Consider the following 21193-nt stretch of genomic DNA (forward strand, 5'->3'; position numbering starts at 1 on the left):
CCAGAGATTAGGATGGGGACATCTCTGGGGAACCATGGTGTTCTCTACCACAGTGGATAGAGCAGCCTACGTAGGCAGGTGTTTCTAAGGAGGAAAAGAATGCGGTGCGGGGGGGGGGGGGGCCTTCTGCTCTGACTTCTCCTCCTTGTGTTCAGAAGCACAGCACCTCTTGACCCTCAGCCTCATGGACCCCTCTGGCCTCCCTCTTGGATATCCTGGAGGTTGGCTAAAGTACAACCTCATGAAGGGGGAAAAAAATGTGACCCACAATCTTTTCCCCAATCTTTTCCCCAAACAGCCATGGTTAGTGGCAAGGAGAGGCCCCTAGAACAAGGCTAGCCCACAAGGCGGTGGGGTCCAGCATTAGGAGACAGGACCAGACAACCAGTCCTGTTTGGGGGCAAGGGCAAGGTCGCCTGCCAGGGCAGGAGGGGCTGGGAGGGGAGAGCGGCTGAAAGGTTAACCGAAGACAGCTGGGATGGATGCTGAGTGGGCGGATGAAGCGCGAACCGTCCCTGCAACACGGCTGTAGTTACCCACGAAGACAATTCTGGAGCAAGACAGCAAACACATCCCCACAGCAATCAATGAGAACAAATGGAAGGAGAACTTACAGGAAGAAATGGCCTCCAGCGCTGGCTGAGAATGCACAGGAACCTGCTCTGTCCTAGGGTGACCCCTTGGAGGAACAGCCTGAGGGAAGCCTCACGCCCTAGCGGAAGACGGAAGAAATACACTCTGAAAAGCTAACTCACAATTGCCAACACACTAGTCAATGAGCCAAAGAACTATGAGCTGTTTTCAAAGAGTCAGGAATTTGGAAGAGGCTGGGGGGCAGGGGGTGGTCTTGTGGCCTGGGATTTAGGGGGCGAGGGGAAGCAACAGATGGTTGGGACTTACCAGCTGTGTGACTCGGGAAGTGACTTCACCTCCCGTGCCTCAGTTTCCCTGTCTGCGACCACAGAACTCTTGTTGAGGCAAGCCCCGGGGATAAGTGCTGGGATCCCAGTGGGCATGCTCTGTTGGTGTTTGTTTCTCTTTTTGCCCTTTTGTGGTAAGAATTTAAGAGACGATCTACCCTCTTAACAGACTTGTTAAGTGTCTGCTCCAATCCAGTATTGTTACTGTAGGCACAATGGTGCAGCCCAGAGTTCCAGAATGTATTCATCTCGCGGAACTAGTATCCTATGGGCTGGGTGATTGCTGATTGCGGAGTTGTTGTTAATCAGTGTGTAGTTTCTAGCTCCTTCTTGTACCGCAGCTGTGAGTTTACTTCAGTTTTCCGGGAAAGGGTGGGAATGAGGCTAGACAGCCAGGAAAGAGGCAGGTGAGGCAGTGAGACCCATTCGGCAACAGGAAGAGCCCAGGTGGGTGGTCTGACAACACTCCTGCGGCCTCTGGTGAACACAGCTCAAGGTCAAGTTGCAAAGTGGTCCTAAAGGCTGTCTAAAATCCCCTAGATAGTCCCCAGAGGAGTGAGACCAAAAGAGCCAAACCAGATCATTTGCAGCTTGCCTAGAGATATTCCAGAATGTGTGGTTTTCTACAGAAAGTCAGAGACCCGGGCTTGGTGCCACCCTGAGCCCATTTCTTCACGTGCAAGGTGAGGGTGACAGTCACCTTCCTCAAAGGGCAGGAGTGAGGATATACTGAGATAGAGATAGCAAGTGCTCCAAAAGTATTAACTAATTATTCCCAAGAATGCATGCTTGTCTTTTTTAGTCATTTGATTTCAAAATGCGCTTCTGTTGCTTTTAACAGTGAAACATTTTTTCCCCCAAAAACCTCATAGGGTAAAAGAGGGCACACCTGGTTGATTTGGGGGTTCAAGGCCCAGAGCCTAACTTGCTGGGTCTTCTCCCTCCCCACAGGGGATCAACCTGTAGTTGATTCTGCAACATGAGCTCCCGCCACAGGGAGCTCGGGACGGGAGGAACAGTTCTTAAAATCTTGTTCTGGAGGCAAAATGAAAGCTGATCCCCTAAAACTTAACTGAAATCTTCTAAATGTGTTTAAAAAAAAAAGTCCAACAGTTTGAAATAAATACATTCTGAGTAAATTCTTTGAATTTGTTATTTGGCAAGTTGACTATATTGCGAATTAGACAATTGTGTTGGCAGATTGGTTTTTTTGAAAACTGACTGAAAACTGGAACCCAGGCCCCAGATTTCTGGTCCAATGAGCAGTACACACTCAGTATGTCCTTATTAGTATGGTTAACTTGGGTGTCTTTATTTTTGGCAACTTTGTTTTTGCAAAATGCATTTTCTCAATCTTTTCCCCACTTGCTTTCTTTTAAAAAATGCCGTGTATTTAAGATGTTAATGGACTCATTTTAATTTGCACATATCCTTGTTAATAATGAAATCTACTTAATGTGAGTTAAAACTAAAAGCCTGTCAGGGCAATTCACAAACACTGAGAAACTCTGTAGCAATTCTAGGAGGATTCCCTGTTAATATTCTTAAGGACTTCCAATGGGTATACTAAGTAGGGCTTGGTATTAACAGAAATAGCAAACAAATTAAAATTGGACTCTCGGTAACAATTGGGAGAAATGAATACGCACACCCTTCAGTGTGCAATTGAATCTAGCTGCACGGGTGTCTCCTACACGTTTAAGAAGAATATCTTTATTGAATAACCATCATGCTAAGTATCACTTAAGACTAGTAGGGAGTCACCTGACTTCACTATATTTCTTTCAGGAATGCACAAGAGAATGGCATCAATCAAATTTAAAGAGAATGCAGTCCTCATTTGGCATCAAGGTTAGCAGCAATCTATCTGTAGCATATAACAAATCTTCATGTGAGCAGTGTAATTTACAAGGAATGCACATTTTATTAAAATTCCAGCCTTGGAGACATCTTAAAACGCATTCTCTGGCCTTGGAGAATATCCTGATGATCCATGAGAAATGTCAAAATGATCCCCGATTTCCACAGTGGATTACAACTTCAAGAACAGTGCCTATCACTGTAAGGATAAATCTCTCTTCGGGCTTAATCTCTTCACAAATTCCATTTATATTAAAAGAAAAACATTTTGCTATGTATTTGTACATAAAAAAACAGGATTTAAAGTGGAGCTTTCAGACATTATCCTGTTTAATCTTCGCAACAATCTTTGGCAGTAGGTATTATAATCGCCACTCAAAAGATGAGGTGCCTGAAGCTCAGAGAGGCTAAATGACATTTCCAACCCCACATGGCTCATGAGAAGTAGCTAGGCATTAAATTTAAGTCTCCTGGCTCTGAGTCAATCAGTAGTCAATAAGAAAGCAACAAACATGCATCACCTGTTATATACACAGACCCTTCTCTTTTTTTCTTCTTTTTTTCCCCAGCTCTACTTAGATGTAATTGATATATAACATTGTGTAAGTTTAGGGTATACAATGTAGTGATTTTATATATGTGTACATTGCAAAATGATTACCACAATAAGGTTAACATATCTATCGCCTCAATTTTATTTATTATTTTTTTAAGATTTATTTATTTATTTATTTATTTATTTGAGAGGGAGAGAGAGCACAAGCGGGGGTCAGAGGGAGAGGGAGAAGCAGAATCCCTACTGAGCAGGGAGCCCGATGAGGGGCTTGATCCCAGGACCCTGAGATCATGACCTGAGCTGAAGGCAGATGGTTAACCCACTGAGCCACCTAGGCACCCCATCACCTCAATTTTAGTTACAATTGTTTTGTGTACTCAGGGAGAACTTTTAAAACCTACTCTCTTAGCAACTTGCAATGATACACTGTTATCATTAACAATAATCACCATGTTGTACATTATCTCCACAGAACTAATTCATCTCATAACTGGAATTTTGTACCCTTTGACCACCTTCACCGGTTTCCTTCATCCTGGGCAACCAACAATCCATTCTCTGTTTCTATGAGTTTGCCCTTTTTGTATTCCACATGTAAGTGAGATCATATGGTATTTGTCCTTCTTTGTACGATTTATTTCATTTAGCATAATGCCCTCAAGCTTCATCCACGCTGACACAAATGACAGGAATTCCTTCTTTCTTGTGGCTTTAATATTCTGTTGTATATACATACCACATTTTCTTTATCCACTTGTCTGTCAGTGGACACTTAGTTTCCATATCTTAGTTATTGTGAATAATGCTATAATGAACATAGGACTGCTGATATCTCTTTGAGATATGATTCCATTTCCTTCAGATATATACCCAGAAGTAGAATGGCTGGATCATACGGTAGACCTATTTTTAATTTTTGAGGAACCTAATACTGTTTTTCACAGTGGCTGCACCAATTTACACTCCTAACAACCGTGCACAAGGGCTCCCTTTCTCCACATCCTCACCAACACTGTTATCTCGTTTTTCTTTGTGTTTTTTTTTTTAGAATAGCCATCCTAACAGGTGTGATGTGATGTCTCATTGTGGTTATGATTTGCATTTCCTTGATGATTACTGACGTTGAACATCTTTTCATATACCCATTGGGCATTTGAATACCTTCTTTGGAAAAAAATCTGTTCCGGTACACAGACCCTTCTTGCCTGGCATGTCTATGGGGAAGTGGCCACTGTGCAGATTGCCACGACTCTGACCCATCATCTCTCACCTGGATGGTTTCAATAACTTGCTAATGTATCCCCCTGCCCCACACCTCAATGTTCCATTCACCCCGTGGTGCCACATCAATTCAAGAAATGCCTCATTTTCATGTCACAGCCCTGCTTAAAACCCCTTAAACAGCTCCCAATCGTCCATAAGAATAAAGTTCATTCTTCTCAACAGGTCTCACAGAAACTTTACGATCTATCCCCAGCCTCTCACCCCTCTCAGTTCTAACCTCCCTCCCCCCTTCCAAAGTTCCTCCATCTGAGATGGTCTTCCTCTTCCAGACCTGGTAAAATTATCCAAGGCTGACTCAAAGTTCTCTTTATGAAGCCTTCCCAGATGTCCCACCCATGACCTCAGCAGAATTTGTCCCACCCTTCTATCTGTTATCAACTGTCCCATTGTTTCATAACTAGGTCTGCTGTCCATCCCTCCAACACACTGAGCTCTCAGTTAAATAAATCGATAATTAATCCACTCTTCTTGTGTGTGTGTGTGTGTGTGTGTGTGTGTGTGTGTGAGATCTCTCGCTAGCAACCCGTACCCCACTGCTTTCTCGCTGTACTACAACAGGGCCCAAAGAAGGCAGACGCTTAACCGACTGAGCCACCCAGGTGCCCCTCCGATGCCTGTTTTTTAAAGTTTTGCTGGAACACATGGATGCTTAACCATTTACATATTGTCTATGGCTGTTTTGCACTACAAGGACAGAGACTGCAGAGCCTGTAAAACTGACAATATTTATGATTTAACCCTTCACAGGAAAGTTTCACTGATCCCCATGCTGGAAGTTAGGTCAAAAGTTAAAGTCAACCTGCAGAGCCCTACCAAGTGGGGACACAAGTCCCTGTGGGATGTCAGGGACTTGAGCCCCAGTCTAAGTTCTGAGATGGGCTTGCTCCTGTATGTTGGACAAATCTGTTCCCCCCTATGGACCTCAGTTTCCCTATCTGTAAGATAATAAAGCTAGATTAGATCAATGATTTTTAAACGAGAATGCTTTTCCTAGAAGTTGTCTACAGCAAGCCCTCTGTGTGAAGCAGATAAAGACAAAGCTATTCTGATAAGGGCTGGGGCTGGAAGCCAGAGTCCTAACCCTAGCCCTATCTTGCTCCTGAAGGGGTCTCATAGTCCCCCCACAATCCCAAGTATAAAGGCCACTCTCTGAGTCCCTTCTACAGTTGCTGTCCATGATTCTGAGTCTAAGGCACCATGAAAGCCTCCAAGATTTAGAACCGTAAAAGCAAACTCCATCTTTCAGAACTTTCTTCCTCACCAAACCACAGCTGAGGTAGATTGGAAAGGAAATAAACAAACAAACAAACAAACAAACATACATCATCAGACATTTCCCCCCACTTAGCCACAGGACAGCCTAAAGGATACCCTCTTGTGTTCTGGAATGAACTGGCACTTTCTGTGATCTGTCTTGGGCATTTGAAAACACAAAAGCAGAGTGTCAGCTTTGAGGAGATGTACAACATGAGGGACTGTCACTCCAGTGACAGAGCACTCTTGGGAACGGTGCTGCTTCAAAAGGCATCAGACAGGGAATGACATGGTGAGTTATCTGTTGCCTGAGCAGGGACGATTTTGAGTCGCTCACAAGTGCATTGGAACTGCATCAAAGGGTATTTTGGTCCCTAGGTAGGGAGCTTCCAAGAAAGAGAGCTGGTCAAAGGTCCTTACAGCCCAGAGCTTTGGAGCTGGTCAGGATATTTGCACAATCTTCCCTCAGACACTCCAGGTGCCTGTGACAAGTTCTCTGGGGCTTGGCTTCCTTCTCTGCGAAATGAGGAGGTTGCACCAGATAATAACAGCGTGTCAGGCTTTGCATACAATAACTCAATTAATGCTCACAAACGAAAAATGTAGGAAATTGAGTCTTAGAGAAGTTGAGTGCCACCCAAAATTACAGAGCTGACCAGTAGGACGGCCGGACGTCAGACTTGCTGTACGAAGCAGTTCATCAGGATAGTTAAGGTATGGCTCTGCACTCAAATAGCTTCTGTGTGGATCCTGGCTTTGCCCCTGATGGGAGTATGACCCTAGTTCATTGAAATACTTTCATTTCAACTTCCTTATTGATAAAGTGAGTCTGACGGCCCTGTCAGCCTCACAGAGTTGTTTAGAAGATCGGATGAGGTAATTTTCATAAAACACCTGGGACATACCAAGTCATAATTAATAGTAGTTATCACTGTCTTCCAGCTAATTCCAAAAATCTGTATTATTGACCACTCTGTATAAATTGAGCTTGCCTCCCTATCTCTTAGCAATGTTAGGATTCTTAGCAATGTCACCGATGACCTACGTCAGGCCAAAACCAGTGAATGGTCAATTCTCTCTCCTCATCCCCTCCCTCAGCTCTGAGTAGCATCAGACGTTGCTGAGCACCCCTCCTTGAAATATTCTCCTCTCTAGGCTTTGGGATGCCATGTTTTCCTGACTCCCCTACTACCTCAGAGGTCGCTCCTTCTCAGCTTCCTTTGCCAGGCCCTCCTCCTTCTCAGACTCCTACAGGTAGGACATCCCCAAGGCCCTATTCTCACACCCTTCTCTTTCCCACCAACACTTTTCTTAGGGTGTAATGTTTCTTCCCGCAGCTTTGAATGGGCAGACAACTCACATTTCTCTCCCTACCTGGACCTAGCCTCTGAGCTCCAGTTGTCCTAATGCTTCCATGTGGAGGCCTCAAAGGCATCTCAAATGGACATATCCTAAACACAAATATATGTCTCCTCTCTGCTCACATCGCTGTGCTCCCACCAATCCATGTCACTAAAGGCCACAACCATTGTGTGGTACCCAGTTGTTCAGGCCACAGACCTAGATATCATCTGGGTTCCTCTCCTTCTCTTACACCCTGCATCGAGTTCATCAGCCAGTTCTTTCAGCTTTACCTCCAAAATATATAGTATCGAACCTGACATTTTTCACCATGCTCCGAGGCTACAAGCCTGGTCCAAACCACTATCAACTACTTCCTGGGAGCCCATAACAGCTTCCTTCTAACCCCTGGTAGGCTTTCTGTTGAGCATTTGAATGCAATTTAATTTGTTCCCCCAAAGTGACTGGATTTTAACCTTAAGTTTCTCTCAAGACCGTGCACTCAAGAGCTCTCAACTCCATAGTTAAGCGGTGTCACTTTATTTCCCTATATTAAGAACAGAACAGGTATGAATGGGATGAATTTGGTCATTTTTGCAAACTGGAGGAGAATCTGAGCCCAGGTATCATCCAATCCACCTCCTCCTCACCCTGCCTCCACTACGTGATCCTAATCAACCAAATAATACGCTAAGCTTTCCTGGATTTGCGGGCACTTGTGTGTTCATACACGATGCAGTCATAATGACAGGCCATGCTGGAAGGCCTGGCCTGGGGAAAGGAGTGAATTGGAATCAGTCAAGACAATACAAGGACAGAGAAATGGGCTCCGTGTGACAAGCCAGGCTAACAACAGGACATGTCCAGGGTGGGTATGGAAAACTCAATTCTGGAATAGGTGAATATAAAGGCCAAGGGGTCCAATTATGAAGGCTGGGAGAGCATGAACTCCCGACTTCTGGAGGGCACTGATTCTGTGTTGATATTTATTCAACAGATATTTTTAGGATCCACTATGGATCATTTCAAACCTCGGCATGAAACAACAGTTTGGATATCACATCCAGCCAAAAGAACACTGAGCTTCATGCCTCACCTAGGATTAGAGGTATCTCATTTTGAGACCTCTAGGTGGTTCATGAAGGTAGTCTATGAATGATTTTTTATTTTTGTATTTTAGTTTTTAAATTATTATTATTATTGTTATTATTATTTAAGTAGGTGCCACACCCAGCATGGAGGCCAACACAGGGCTTGAACTCACGACCCTGAGGATCAAGACCTGAGCTGAGATCAAGAGTAGATGTTTAACCGACTGAGCCACCCAGGCGCCCCTGAATGATTTTTTAATACATGTTTCCAGAAAGCTTAGCCAAACCCATACAATGACTGGCAAAATCTACCTGCTTTAAATTTCTTTGCTTTTTTCTGAAATTACATCAATTCAGTTACACTCACATTAGGATTCCCTTCCCCTGTTTCTGAGATCACAAAGAAGGAAAAGACAGATCTTTATTTATGTTAAAGTATAATTTTCAGAATTTTAAAATCATAACTCATGCAAATATAAAATGAACACTTGTCAAAGATTTTATTCTACTCATTAATTACTGAGGGAATAAGCGAGATGTTGAGACTGGTTCAAATAGCATTTAAGGAACCAAAACTTTATGGGCAATTAATTAAATGGCTATCAGGATAAAATTTCTGGACTAGACACAAACCCTTTAACATCCATGAGGGGGACAAGGTATAAACTTTGGAGTTATCTGTTCCGATTCTGTTGGACAGAAATCATTTGTATCTCTACTGGACAAAAATCTATAAAAGTTAACATGTAACTTCACTAAATCTAAACTTTAATCAATATTAAGCAATAAATTGAACAAGATAAACCCCTCTAAAGTTGTGTGGGTCTGTGCTCCTGTAGGACATGGAAAGGACACATCACCCTCTTTTTGACATTATTTCCAAGTTTTGGATAACTCAGCAATCTCTCTACCATCCTGCCAGTACCAAAAATAATCCCCCAAAAGGCTGCTGTCGGTATGTTTGGCACGATTGCTCACATATGTGCAGAAAAGGTGTTTATTACTGATGCCTGGCTCCTTCAATTTGCTCTGCAAATCTAGAGCCCTTCAGTATGGAGCAACTGCTGTGTGGAAATTTTCAATAAAAAATCTTGGATTGAGGGCGCCTGGGTGGCTCAGTCGTTAAGCATCTGCCCTCCACTCAGGTCATGATCCCAGGGTCCTGGGATCGAGCCCCGCATCGGGCTCCCTGCTTCGCGGGAAGCCTGCTTCTCCCTCTCCCACTCCCCCTGCTTGTGTTCCCTCTCTTGCTGTCCCTCTCTGTCAAATAAATAAAATAAAAAATCTTTAAAAAAAAAATCTTGGATTGAGTTTTTGAAACCCTCTATTAATTTGCTCTTTTATCCTAAGCCTAGGAAAGAAAGTACAAGGCACTCTCTCCACGAGACTTTACCTGGTGGTGTATGTACCTACATTTGGGGGGTGAATTGCTCTCTTCTTGAGGACTCCGAAATCTGTGAAAATCCCCCGCCACCAGGAAGTGGTCTTCCTTATCAACTGTGACATGGAGACTCTAAGCCTGATATCACACTGGTTTCCTTGGGAGGGATTTGTGGGCATTGGCTACACTTAGCAGGTCAGTAGTTGTATTAGTCAGGGTTCTCTAGAGAAACAGAACCATTTCTTCTAGGAATTGGTTCACGTAATCATGGAGACAGGGAAGTTCTGTGATCATGCTGTCTGCAACCCGGAGGTTCAAAAAAGCTGGTGGTGTAATTCAAGTCCGAATGTGAAGGGGAGTCTATGGTTAAATCCCAGAGCCGGGGTGAAAGCTGATGTCCCCGCTCGAGCAGGCAGGCTGGGAGCAAAAGGAGGATGAATTCTTCCTTCCTCTGCCTTTTTGTTCTATTCAGGCTCTCAACAGAATGGGTGATGACTGCTTACACTGAGGAAGGAAATCTAGTTTAAGGAATCTACTGATTCAAATGCTAATCTCACCCAGAAACACCCTCACAGACAGACCCAGAAATAATGCTTAATCTAAGGACCCCATAGGGCAACCATAAAATAACCATTGCAGTAATTTTCCTTAATTGTGGGTTTGTCATACCTAATTAAATGAGAATCCTCCTCGGGGAGCCTGGGTGGCTCAGTCGGTTAAGCCCTGCCTTCAGCTCAGGTCATGATCCCAGGGTCCTGGGATCGAGTCCCGCATCGGGCTCCCTGCTCAGTAGGGAGCCTGCTTCTCCCTCTCCCTCTGCTGCTCCCCCTGCTTGTGCTCTCTCTCTCTCTCTCTCTGTCAAATAAATAAATGAAATCTTTAAAAAAAATTTTAAAAATAAAAGAGAATCCTCCTCAAATCTGACATCCACTTATGGCCTCAGTTGTACAATTGATCTGTCCAATTATAGTCTGGTAAACAAGAGGACTGATTCTTATGAACTCATGTAAAAACTACATGGCCATAAAAAAAAAAAATAAGGAGACTCAGTAAAAGTATTTCTGAACTCTGAGGAATCAGGTAAGAATCAGAGACCATTAAAATTTTCCCTTTGAGGGGCGCCTGGGTGGCTCAGTCATTAAGCGTCTGCCTTCGGCTCAGGTCATGATCCTGGGGTCCTGGGATCGAGCCCCACATCGGGCTCCCTGCTCCGCGGGAAGCCTGCTTCTCCCTCTCCCACTCCCCCTGCTTGTGTTCCCTCTCTTGCTGTGTCTCTCTCTGTCAAATAAATAAAATCTTAAAAAAAAAAAAAAAGTTTCCCTTTGACTTAAAACTAGTCTACCAAATCCAGGGTTAGCGAAGAAAAAAGGAGAAAGGGCTTTCTCATATTTTCATCTATGCCCATAAAATATATAAAATATAGAACATTAAAACAACATCAACAGTATTGCAAACAAACAACCCCAATTAAATTTCCCTCATCAGTCCATTTGGCCCCATATAATTAATTCTCATTCTGCTGGGTCTGTGTAAGCAACCTGGTTTCACACAGTAGACTTCTTTAAAGAGTCCTTGAAATTCTGACTCGCTCTACCGATATAATCAGAAAGCTGTTTAGGCTACATCCATTCAGAGACCTGTACCCAAGATCTGTTCTTAGACATATCGATAGTTGAGAGTATTTGGTACAATCCTTTTCCTGGAGGCTCTGTGGCTGACCTTTGTTGTTGAAGACACAAATGCTAAGTTGTGCAACCTTTGGGCAAGCATCAGAAGAAGACAGAAGCCTCTTTGATTATGAAACTGAATGACCATGGTTAATTCATTACAGTAATCAATAATATCAGAATGGAGAAGAAAATTCTCTACTAGGGTAGAGTGCATAACTATCTCATCAGACTTTGATTGCCGTTTCCCCTGAGGATAAGAACATGGTATGGATAGCGAGAGTATCGACCAATCTCCAGGGCATTCCTGTAAAGTGTACAACCTCTGAAATGTTTGAATTAATAACACTTTTAACTATGGAGTCTTGACCTAGGGAAGGCTGAACATCTTTTGATTTGACAGTTTTTGCCATGCAACTCTTATGATAATCTTGAAATGATCGAAAGCTATGGAGTAAAGCAAAATAAAAACACCCTAATTATTTCTAGCATCTGTTTTTATAAGGTGAAATCACATACCTTTATGATTTCCAGGGGACCTCTTGAAAATCTAAAATATTGTTTCTGATGTAAAAAAAAACATCCTAGGAATGTCATTTTATTTTTTCTCAATTTAGGAATCAAACATGGGCCAAATAAAGGGTTATCAAAGATTTAGTGACTTGATTATGGTAGGATCATGGGCGTCTGAGGGAAACTATATGGCTACCTATTCAATCAAGGTGGCAATATAATATTTGCATATATTGTAAAGGCAAGGTGACTGTAAGCAATCCAAGTTTATTTATGAAGACATTTCATTCTTTGTTGTTATTAGTTTTTAAATAATCAAAGACGAGATGAAGTCAACACAAAGGCCAGCAAATTATTCTAGTGGGATCCAGCATCTTTACTATCTAGATGGATAAGGGCTGTAAAACCAATTTATTATTTTCACAGAGAGAATGCCAAATAGAAGTTATGAGTTAATATAGTAGTAGCAGAAAATCTTTCATGAGTTTTTTTTTTTTTCTTTTACATAATCTTGTGAATAAGCCCATCAAAACTGAGCAAACTTTGCCAAAATTTTAACACGTTTTGTATCCTCTTTTCAGACTCTGGTATTATAAAACCCAGACAAATAAAATCCATTACTTTTATATCCTCTACATCTTGCTGTACTCACTCAGCTCTTGTATTCTGGAACAAACTGACATTTTAGGATAAATTAACAACTGTCTATTTTTCTTGAGAAAACAAAGCCTAATCCCATCATGTTGCATACATAGTTCAACTTCTCCATCACTAACGCTCCCTGTGTAGTTTTGAGCACCAATTCTACTTTTTGAGGTATAATTTACATAGTCAAATTCACCCTTTCTTCGCGGACAGCCCTGTAGTTCCGATACACGATATGCCTTTAGTCGGGTAACCACCACCACGGTCAAGACATACAACAGTTCTTTACATATACCCCCAAATCCCCTCAACACCCTCTTTCAATTAACCCTTCATTGCACTCCCAGCCCCTGGCAACCACTGATATGTTTTCTGTGCCTATGGTTTTGCTTATTCTAGAATGTTCTATAAATGGAATCTTGTGTGTGTGCAGCCTTTTGAGTTTCGCCTCTCTCATTTACTGTAACGCACTTGAGCTTCATCCTTGTGGTTGTGCGTCTCCACAGTTTGTTCCTTTCCACTGCTAAGCAGTACTCCATTGTATAGATGTACAACAATTTATCCATTCATAGCCTAAAGGACACTTGGATTGTTCCCTTGTTGAGCAATTATGAATAAAGACTCAATAAACATTCACATACAAGTTTTTGTGTAAACATTAAGTTTTCCTGTTACACAGGTGTATCTAGGAGCGAGGCTGCTGGGTCTTATGGTAAGTAAATGTTTAATTGCCAAACTATTTCCAACGTGACTATACTATTTTGCATTCTTATCGCAACACAGAAGGGTTCCAGTTGCTTCACATCTGCACTAGCACGTGGTATTATCAGGTTTTTATTGTTGTTCCTTGGTTGGTTTCCATTGTTGTTGGTGGTGGTGTTTCGGCTGTTCTAATAATTATACAGTGGTATCTTTGATGGATTTAATTTGCATGTCCCTAGAGACTAATGATGATGAGCATCTTTTCATATGCATATTTGCCTTCCATATATCTTCATTAGTAAAATATCCATTCGCTTCTTTAGACCATTTTCTATTTGGGTTGTTTCTTTCTATTTTGTTGAGTTCAAAGAGTTCTTGTATATTCTAGATGCAAGTCTTTTATCAGATATGTGTTTGGCGGACATTTTCTGCTAATATGTGGCTTGCATTTTCATTCTTTTTATGGTGTCTTCTGAAAGCAAACATGTTTAATTCCAATCAAGTATAACTTACCATTTTTGTTCTTGTAGGAATCATAGTTTATAGGCGTCATATCTAAGAAATTATTGCCTCTCCCAAGATCACAAAGATTTTCTCCTATGTTTTCTTCTAGAAGTGTTATAGTTTGTGCTTTACACAAGGTATGGGTTGAGAGTCATTCTTCCACATGTGGATGTCCAGTTATTACAGCATTTGTTGAAAAGATTATAATTTCTTTAGTAGCGCCTTTGTACTTCTGTCAGTCTCAATTAACCATAAAAGTAAAGGTCTCCAACTGGATTCTCTATTCTGTTCCATTGATCTATGTGTCTATACTTTTGCCAATACCACCCTGTTTTGATTAATGTAGCTTTATTTTTTTAAAGATTTTATTTATTTGAGAGAGAGAGACCGAGCACAGAGGGAGAGTGGGAGGGAGAAGCAGACTCCCCGCTGAGCAGACAGCCCAACACAGGGCTCGATGCCAGGGTCCTGATCTCATGACCTGAGCCAAAGGCAGACGTTTAACTGACTGAGCCACCCAGGCGCCCCTGATTAGTGTAGCTTTAAAATAAATGTTGAAATCAGGTAGTATGAGTCCTCCACTTCGTTATTTTTATTTTTTCAACTTTGTTATTTTTAAAATATACTTTGGCTCTTCTATATTCTTTGCCTTTCTCTGTTAATTTTAGAATCAGCTTGACAACTTCTACGATAATCCTTCTAGGTCTGGTTAGACTTGCACTGAATTTATAGATCAATTTGGGAAGAACTGACATCTTCACAATATTGAGTCTTCCCATCCATTAATATCTATCTATTTCTTCTTTTATTCTATTGATCATTGTACCATAATTTTCAGCAAATAGATGTTCAACTTAACTTGTTAGATTTATACCTATGTATTTCTTAGTTTGGGAGCCAGTGTAAATGGTAGTGCTTTTTAAATTTCAATTTCAACTGTTCATTGCTAATACATATGAAAATATAACTGATTGCTATATATTGACCTTGTAACCTCCATCCTTGATAAACTCATTTATTAGTTTTAGGAGCGTCTTTGGATCTTCTATGTAGGTGACCATGCCATTTGAGAGTGAAGACATTTATTACTTCTTTCCAATCAATATGCATTTTATTTCTTCTTATTGCTTTTTTCTTGCACTGACTAGCACCTCCAGGATGATGTTGAATAGGAAGGGTTAGAACAGCTACCATCAATACTAATCATAACTCTTAGTCAAAATACCTCACTTTCACCACAGAACTCTCTATACCTACATGCCTCTTTGCTCCTTCTTCATATGATAAAAATGCACAAGTTTCCTTAAAATGACCCAAAAACTATAGCCATTCTTTAACATATAAAAATAGTAAGTCAAGTATATAACTTAAAATTATGCTTAGTAATTAATGTTTCATTATTCATGCTTACTGACAAATTATCTAGGTAAATGACAATTACCAGTTAACTCAGTGTAATATAATTCAGGGTTTCAAGTTACCTGATGACGTTATAGAGTATGCCCAAGCTGCCATACTACAGAGCAGAAATACTGTGATGAAAACATTTGTCATAATTATCATTCAAGGGGCACCTGGGTGGCTCAGTCATTAAGCATCTGCCTTCAGCTCAGGTCAGGATCCCAGGGTCCTGGGATCGAGCCCTGCGTCAGGCTCCCCACTCAGCAAGGAGTCTGCTTCTCCCTCTCCCTCTCTCTGCTGCTCCCCCTACTTGTGCTCTATCAAATAAATAAATAAATAAATAACTTAAAAAAAATTATCATTCGAGTTAAGTGAAACAAAATTTACATTTTTCAGTATCTTAAATGCCATGTAGGAGTAGTGTTAGACGATTTGATCAGTAAACCAATATTAAAAGGCTAGGAAGTTCATGAGAATGTTTAGTAAAATCTCCATACTAACAAAATCAAGGAAAAGATGTTTACTTATTTCTTATTTTTTAAACCAAAATTATTAAACCAGTCTAATTTTTCTACAGATTTATCTTAACTATGTGAACTTGGATTCTTATATTAAAGCACTTATGAGCTAACATTGCCATTTATTTATATATTTGAGAGAGAAAGAGAGAGAGTGCAGAGGGAGAGTGAGAGGGAGAAGCCCTCTCCGTATGGAGTATTTTTAAAAATCTAGTACTTGAAAATGAGGTTTCTTTATTTTCTGTAAATTTGGAAAGTATGAAATTTACATAAGATTTATCAATTTCTGAAAACTAGTTGGATCACAGCTCCTTGATTTTAAGACGTAACAATTAATCTAGAAGTAAGAAAACCTTTAATACTTGAACAATGAGATACTGGAAGCCTTTTCTGAACCACAGACACACAGACCTCAAGACACATAGACCTCAAGACAGGCTTCAAGTCTACAGCTTCATCCAGTCTCCAGTGAAAAATAATCCTAGAAATACAAAAATCCACTAGTTCAGGGGTTCCTGAGTTCCTCAGTTGGTTAAGCAACCGACTCTTAATTTCAGCTCAGGTCACGATCTCAAGGTGGTGAGATGCAGCCCCATGTCAGGCTCCGCGCTCAGCGGGAAGTCTGCTTGAGTCTCTCTCCCTCTGCCCACTCCCACTCACGCTCTCTTGCTCAAATAAATAAATAAATAAATAAAATATTTTTTTAAAATGCACTGGTTCAGATTTCAACTCTTCTTTCTAACGAACATGAAATTCTTAATTGATTTGTGCTCACAAATAAACATAGATTTTTTTTTTTTAAGACTATCAAATGAGAATGTCCGTCTCACCTCTAGAGAATAGCTACCCATCGTCTATTCGAGAGCACCAAATGGTTGGACCATAAAACCAAATTCCCAGTTACGGTGTCCACCAATGGGAATAACAAACAAGAATCTAAACAAACATACAGCATCTGTAGGTATGAAAAAAAGAAGAAATCTGGAGCAACAGAAAGCCAGCCAAGTCAGAGTTCTCTTGTCACTTGGGATTCATTCTGGAAGCAAGAAAAGACTAGCCTGGGCTCACATGGCCCATGAGATGCACACCTCACACAACCCAGCATAATCGGCGCCGTCAGGTTCGTCCACTCGGGCATCTCGGTACAGCAACCTACAAAAAGCATAATTTTCAAAAGGATAAAACTTTGACTCTTGTGTAAATATAAAATGAACATATGTCAAAGGTTTGACTCAATTCATTAATTAATGAAGAAACCAGTAATACATTAAGACTCACTCGAAGAACATTGCAAGGACTGGATATTTAACCAAAGAAATGTTAGGATATGATTTCTGGGTTAGATACAAAACCATTTAAAGTTCAACAAGGTAATAAACTGTAACATCTGGGGTTGTCGGTTCAATCAGATAGAAATTACTCGTATCTCTGCTGGGCACAAAGCTCCACGTTAATGTGTCTGGACCTTTAACCAGTCGTAAGCAGAGAGTTGAACAAAACACCTTCCCCACCTTCGGTGGGTCTGGGGCCATGCATGCATGACATTCAAAGGACATGCCACTCACTTATTGGCCTTATTTCCAGGTTCTGAATAATTTTTCTTAACACTAAATAAAAACTGTGCTACTTGGGAGATAAAAGCTCATGCCATTGTGTCCTTGGAGAACAAAAATTGTAAAATTGATTGCTCCTGACTGATGAAAAGACATCCACTTCCCTTTAACCAAGACCACAAAGCTACTGCAGGTCAGGACCAAGGCTAGAACCCAAGATTTCAGCTCCCATCATGTTACAGATATTGTATTCTAAAGGTCGATTGGTTCTTTAAGACGGCTTCAAGACAGTCAGATCAATAAAATGAGGGAAATAAATACGCAATGTTAACTCACAGGCACCCATTAGAGGAAACTGATTGGCACAGAAAGATTAAAGAGAGTGTACTTCTTTCTGAAAGGGACAAAAGACAAAGTTTGAAGTCTATAACAGTAAAATGCTCCCTCTGTGTCTCTCGGTGTCTCTCTCTCACTCTCTCTCTTTTTTCTGTGTATTAATGCCTCCTTCCAAAAGAAACTACAGACCCCAACCTAAGTGCCTGACCTAAGAGCAATGACTCAGGAAAGCCACGAGTGGGGGACAGAATTGGGTCAGAAAACGAGACTCACGGGGGCACCTGGGTGGCTCAGTCGGTTAAGCATCTGCCTTCGGCTCAGGTCTTGATCTCAGGGTCCTGGGATCGAGCCCCACATTGGGCTCCTTGCCCAGTGGGGAACTGCTTCTACCTCTCCCTCTGTGATCACTCTCACTTTCACTCTCTCAAATAAATAAATCTTAAAAAAGAAAAGAAAAGAAAACAAGACTCATGGATTTGGTTTTCAAGCCCTCCCCACACCCACCCCCCCAGCCAGCATCATGACCACAGTGGAGGCCTGGTCCCTAAAATCACCCTTGGATCTTCTAGTTTAATGTTCTCTCTCTGCTTTAAAAACAAAACGCAGATTGGCAGGGAGCTGTGATATTATTCATTCGGGTTTCTGCGCTCCTGGCACGGTGTCTTCCAAACTGCTGAAACGTACATTACTAACCTTTATAAAGCAAAATCGGACACAAGAACAAGTAACTATATGCAATAACTGTACCACCTAGTGACTTATTATTATAAGGTGAACGTCCTTCTGAACTACAGCCCAGGTCAAGAAATAGAACTCAACCAAGGCACCCCAGGAACCTACCGCCTTCCTCCAAAAGGTACCACGCTGGACCACATTTTAAGTTGCGTGCAGTGGAAAATATTACTGGGCATGCAAAAGAGTTTAGGTATTGTATTCAAGAACTTCTGTTCTATATAACTTTTGTGTGTATGTGTCTGTGTAGGTATTTCGGCCACAATTTCTCACTGAGGGTCACACTCACAAAAGGCTGATAGCCACTGTCATCAGGAACGCCTACTGGATTACCAGAGGGAAAGAGAAAACTCTAGGATTTTGTTAGTGCCCCCCAAGCAGGGGTGGGCACAGACCCAGAAACACGTGCTTCACATTTTATAAATGCTGCTGAAAACTTCCTTTTTCACCTCTCAGAACATTCTAGAAAACACCGAATATTTTTAAAGAAGATAAATATCTGTCCATATTATGCAAAAAAAAAGAATATGGAATATGATAAAGAAAGCAATTAATCCACACTTAAAACTAATTGCCTCACCCAGTGGGTCTTTAAATTATTCATCAGCGCTATTTAAAAATAATTGCAGTTTATGAAGAAAAGCCGTTATGGATTTCATTTTAAAACTAAAAAGAAAGGGTTTCCTTTTTTTTTATTTACCAACTCCTTGCAGCTCTTGAAACCAACCCATTTTTAAACCGGTTTCATATCCTCATTATCCCCTCCCCAGTCGAATCAACTTTAACATTTATTATACCAACTCTTCCCGAGATTCCCTGAAATAGATTCCAAACTCAGGCAGTGTTCTAGAAGAATATGAAAGGTGTATGCAAAAAAGGAAAAACGGGGGCACCTGGATGGTTCAGTCGGTTAAGCAACTGACTCTTGATTTCAGCTCAGGTCATGATCTCAGGGTGGTGAGATCGAGCCCTGCGTTGGGCTCCGAGCTGAGCGTGGAGCCTGCTGGGGATTCTCTGCCTCTTCCTCACCCTCTGCCCCTCCCCACCCTAAAAAAAAAAAAAAAAAAAAGGAAAAGGTAAAAAGAAAAAGGCTTTCAGAGAGCAAGGCAGGAAACTGCCACCATGATATCTTTCTGCCATGAAGTTCATGGTGGGCCCCCCACCTCCTTCCAAATGGCTTGGGTTTCCCATCACATTTGTGCCCCAGGGGAGAGTGCTCCCCAAGCTAGACCATTTGGATTGTTCAGTTGAGGAAAAACTCACTTCCTGCCCCCAACACAACCACCACCCACAAGCTTTCCTGTTATGTGTAGACCAGTGCTTGTGTTTGTGTCCAAGCACAAACATACACCCACACGCACACCCCTACTGTTATTAGGACAACACAGAGACCCAAAGAAGATGTTGTGGCCTGCCATATCATGATCCCCCTACACACACCCTAACAGCGTAGAAACATCTAGAGCCCTCCTACCCATTGTTCACCTCTTCCTTCTTGACCTCATTAAAACCAAACAAACTGGGGGTTGGGAAGCAAAATAATCAGAACATGGACTTTTCTGACAGTCATGGTAAATATCAATTTATAGTAGTTGAGCTAAGTACCAGATTATTTGGGGGACTGGAGAAAAGATGGAATCACTTAATTAAATTAATGACTAGAGTAACATATACTTTATTGACACCTGAGATTCATGGTCCCTTCCTAGAGCGACAAGACCCTGATTTTCATGGTCCTTCTGCAGCCAGTTCTCCCATTCATAGTGGATTGGCTGCAATAGGACTGACCCTACCCCAACTCCACAACTGGGCTCTTATTAGCTGAAGCCAGTGGATGTATTCCATTCCTCTGGCCACAGCACTGGGTTCTCAGATGGAGCAGAACTCAGTGAGGGCCCAGAGAGATGTTAGCTGGACCTACTGGGAACCCCATGTTGGGGGTAGAGATTACTTAATATAAAATAAAATAAAAATTTTAAAAATCTTTGCTATTTTGTTCATCGTAGATGTTTGCATTGATTCTTATTTGTTTACATACAGCATGAAAAAATTCTGTATCTTGACTGCTGAGTGTTCTGGGTGCCCATTTAAGTTTTGCATCCGAGGTGAGTACCTCAACACCCTCAGCCTAGTCCTGGCCCCGGGGAGATGTGGAGCTCCCGGCTGCCAGTTATTTTATTTTACTTGATAAGAGACTTGTGAGCTGAGGTGGGGCAGCCACATGGAGCTTTAGGAGGAAGCCATGGGACCAAGAGAAATCAACTCCCAGTTATTGAGCTGCTGGATCAAGCTTTGCCTAAAGCTAGCCCTACTGCTTGAAAATTTACAAGAACCAGTAAATTCTCTTTACCCCGTGAGCCAACTTGAGTTGTTTTCTGTGACTTATCACCAAAATAATGCAAATGGACACAATGGCTAATTACAAGGAGTTAGCTTCCAGAATGTCTTGTAGACAGGGGCTCCTAAAATCTGAGTAACACTGCTTCCTTTAAACATGCAGTCCACCAACCAGAGCCCAAGTGCCCTCGCTGGCTGACGTCAACTTTCAGAACAGCAGCTTTCACTGTAGAGTAGTCATATTTTAGTGTATAATTTATTAGGCCCCTTTTATATGCCAGGACAGGACAGGAGTCCTACTCCTACACATTATTTTTTAAAATTTTTGTTTCCCCCCAAAATAGTATTGGGTCATATATTATCCATATTTTATAGGAAAGGAGGCCAAAACTGGAAGAAGAAAAGCAGCATGTACAGGATCACGTGAGAAAAGGCGGCGGGGGGGGGGAAGAGGGGGCGGGGAGGGGGCAGGTTCCCAGCCAGATCTGTGAGTACCGAAGCCTGGGTTCTTAATGACTATATGGATGCAGCCTCAAGATTTTAGCTACAGATGGGAAGCAACACCCACTTACATAATAGATGCTCAATACCTATTTGA

The sequence above is a fragment of the Halichoerus grypus genome, chromosome 6 (assembly GCF_964656455.1).
Source record: "Halichoerus grypus chromosome 6, mHalGry1.hap1.1, whole genome shotgun sequence".
NCBI lineage: Eukaryota > Metazoa > Chordata > Mammalia > Carnivora > Phocidae > Halichoerus > Halichoerus grypus.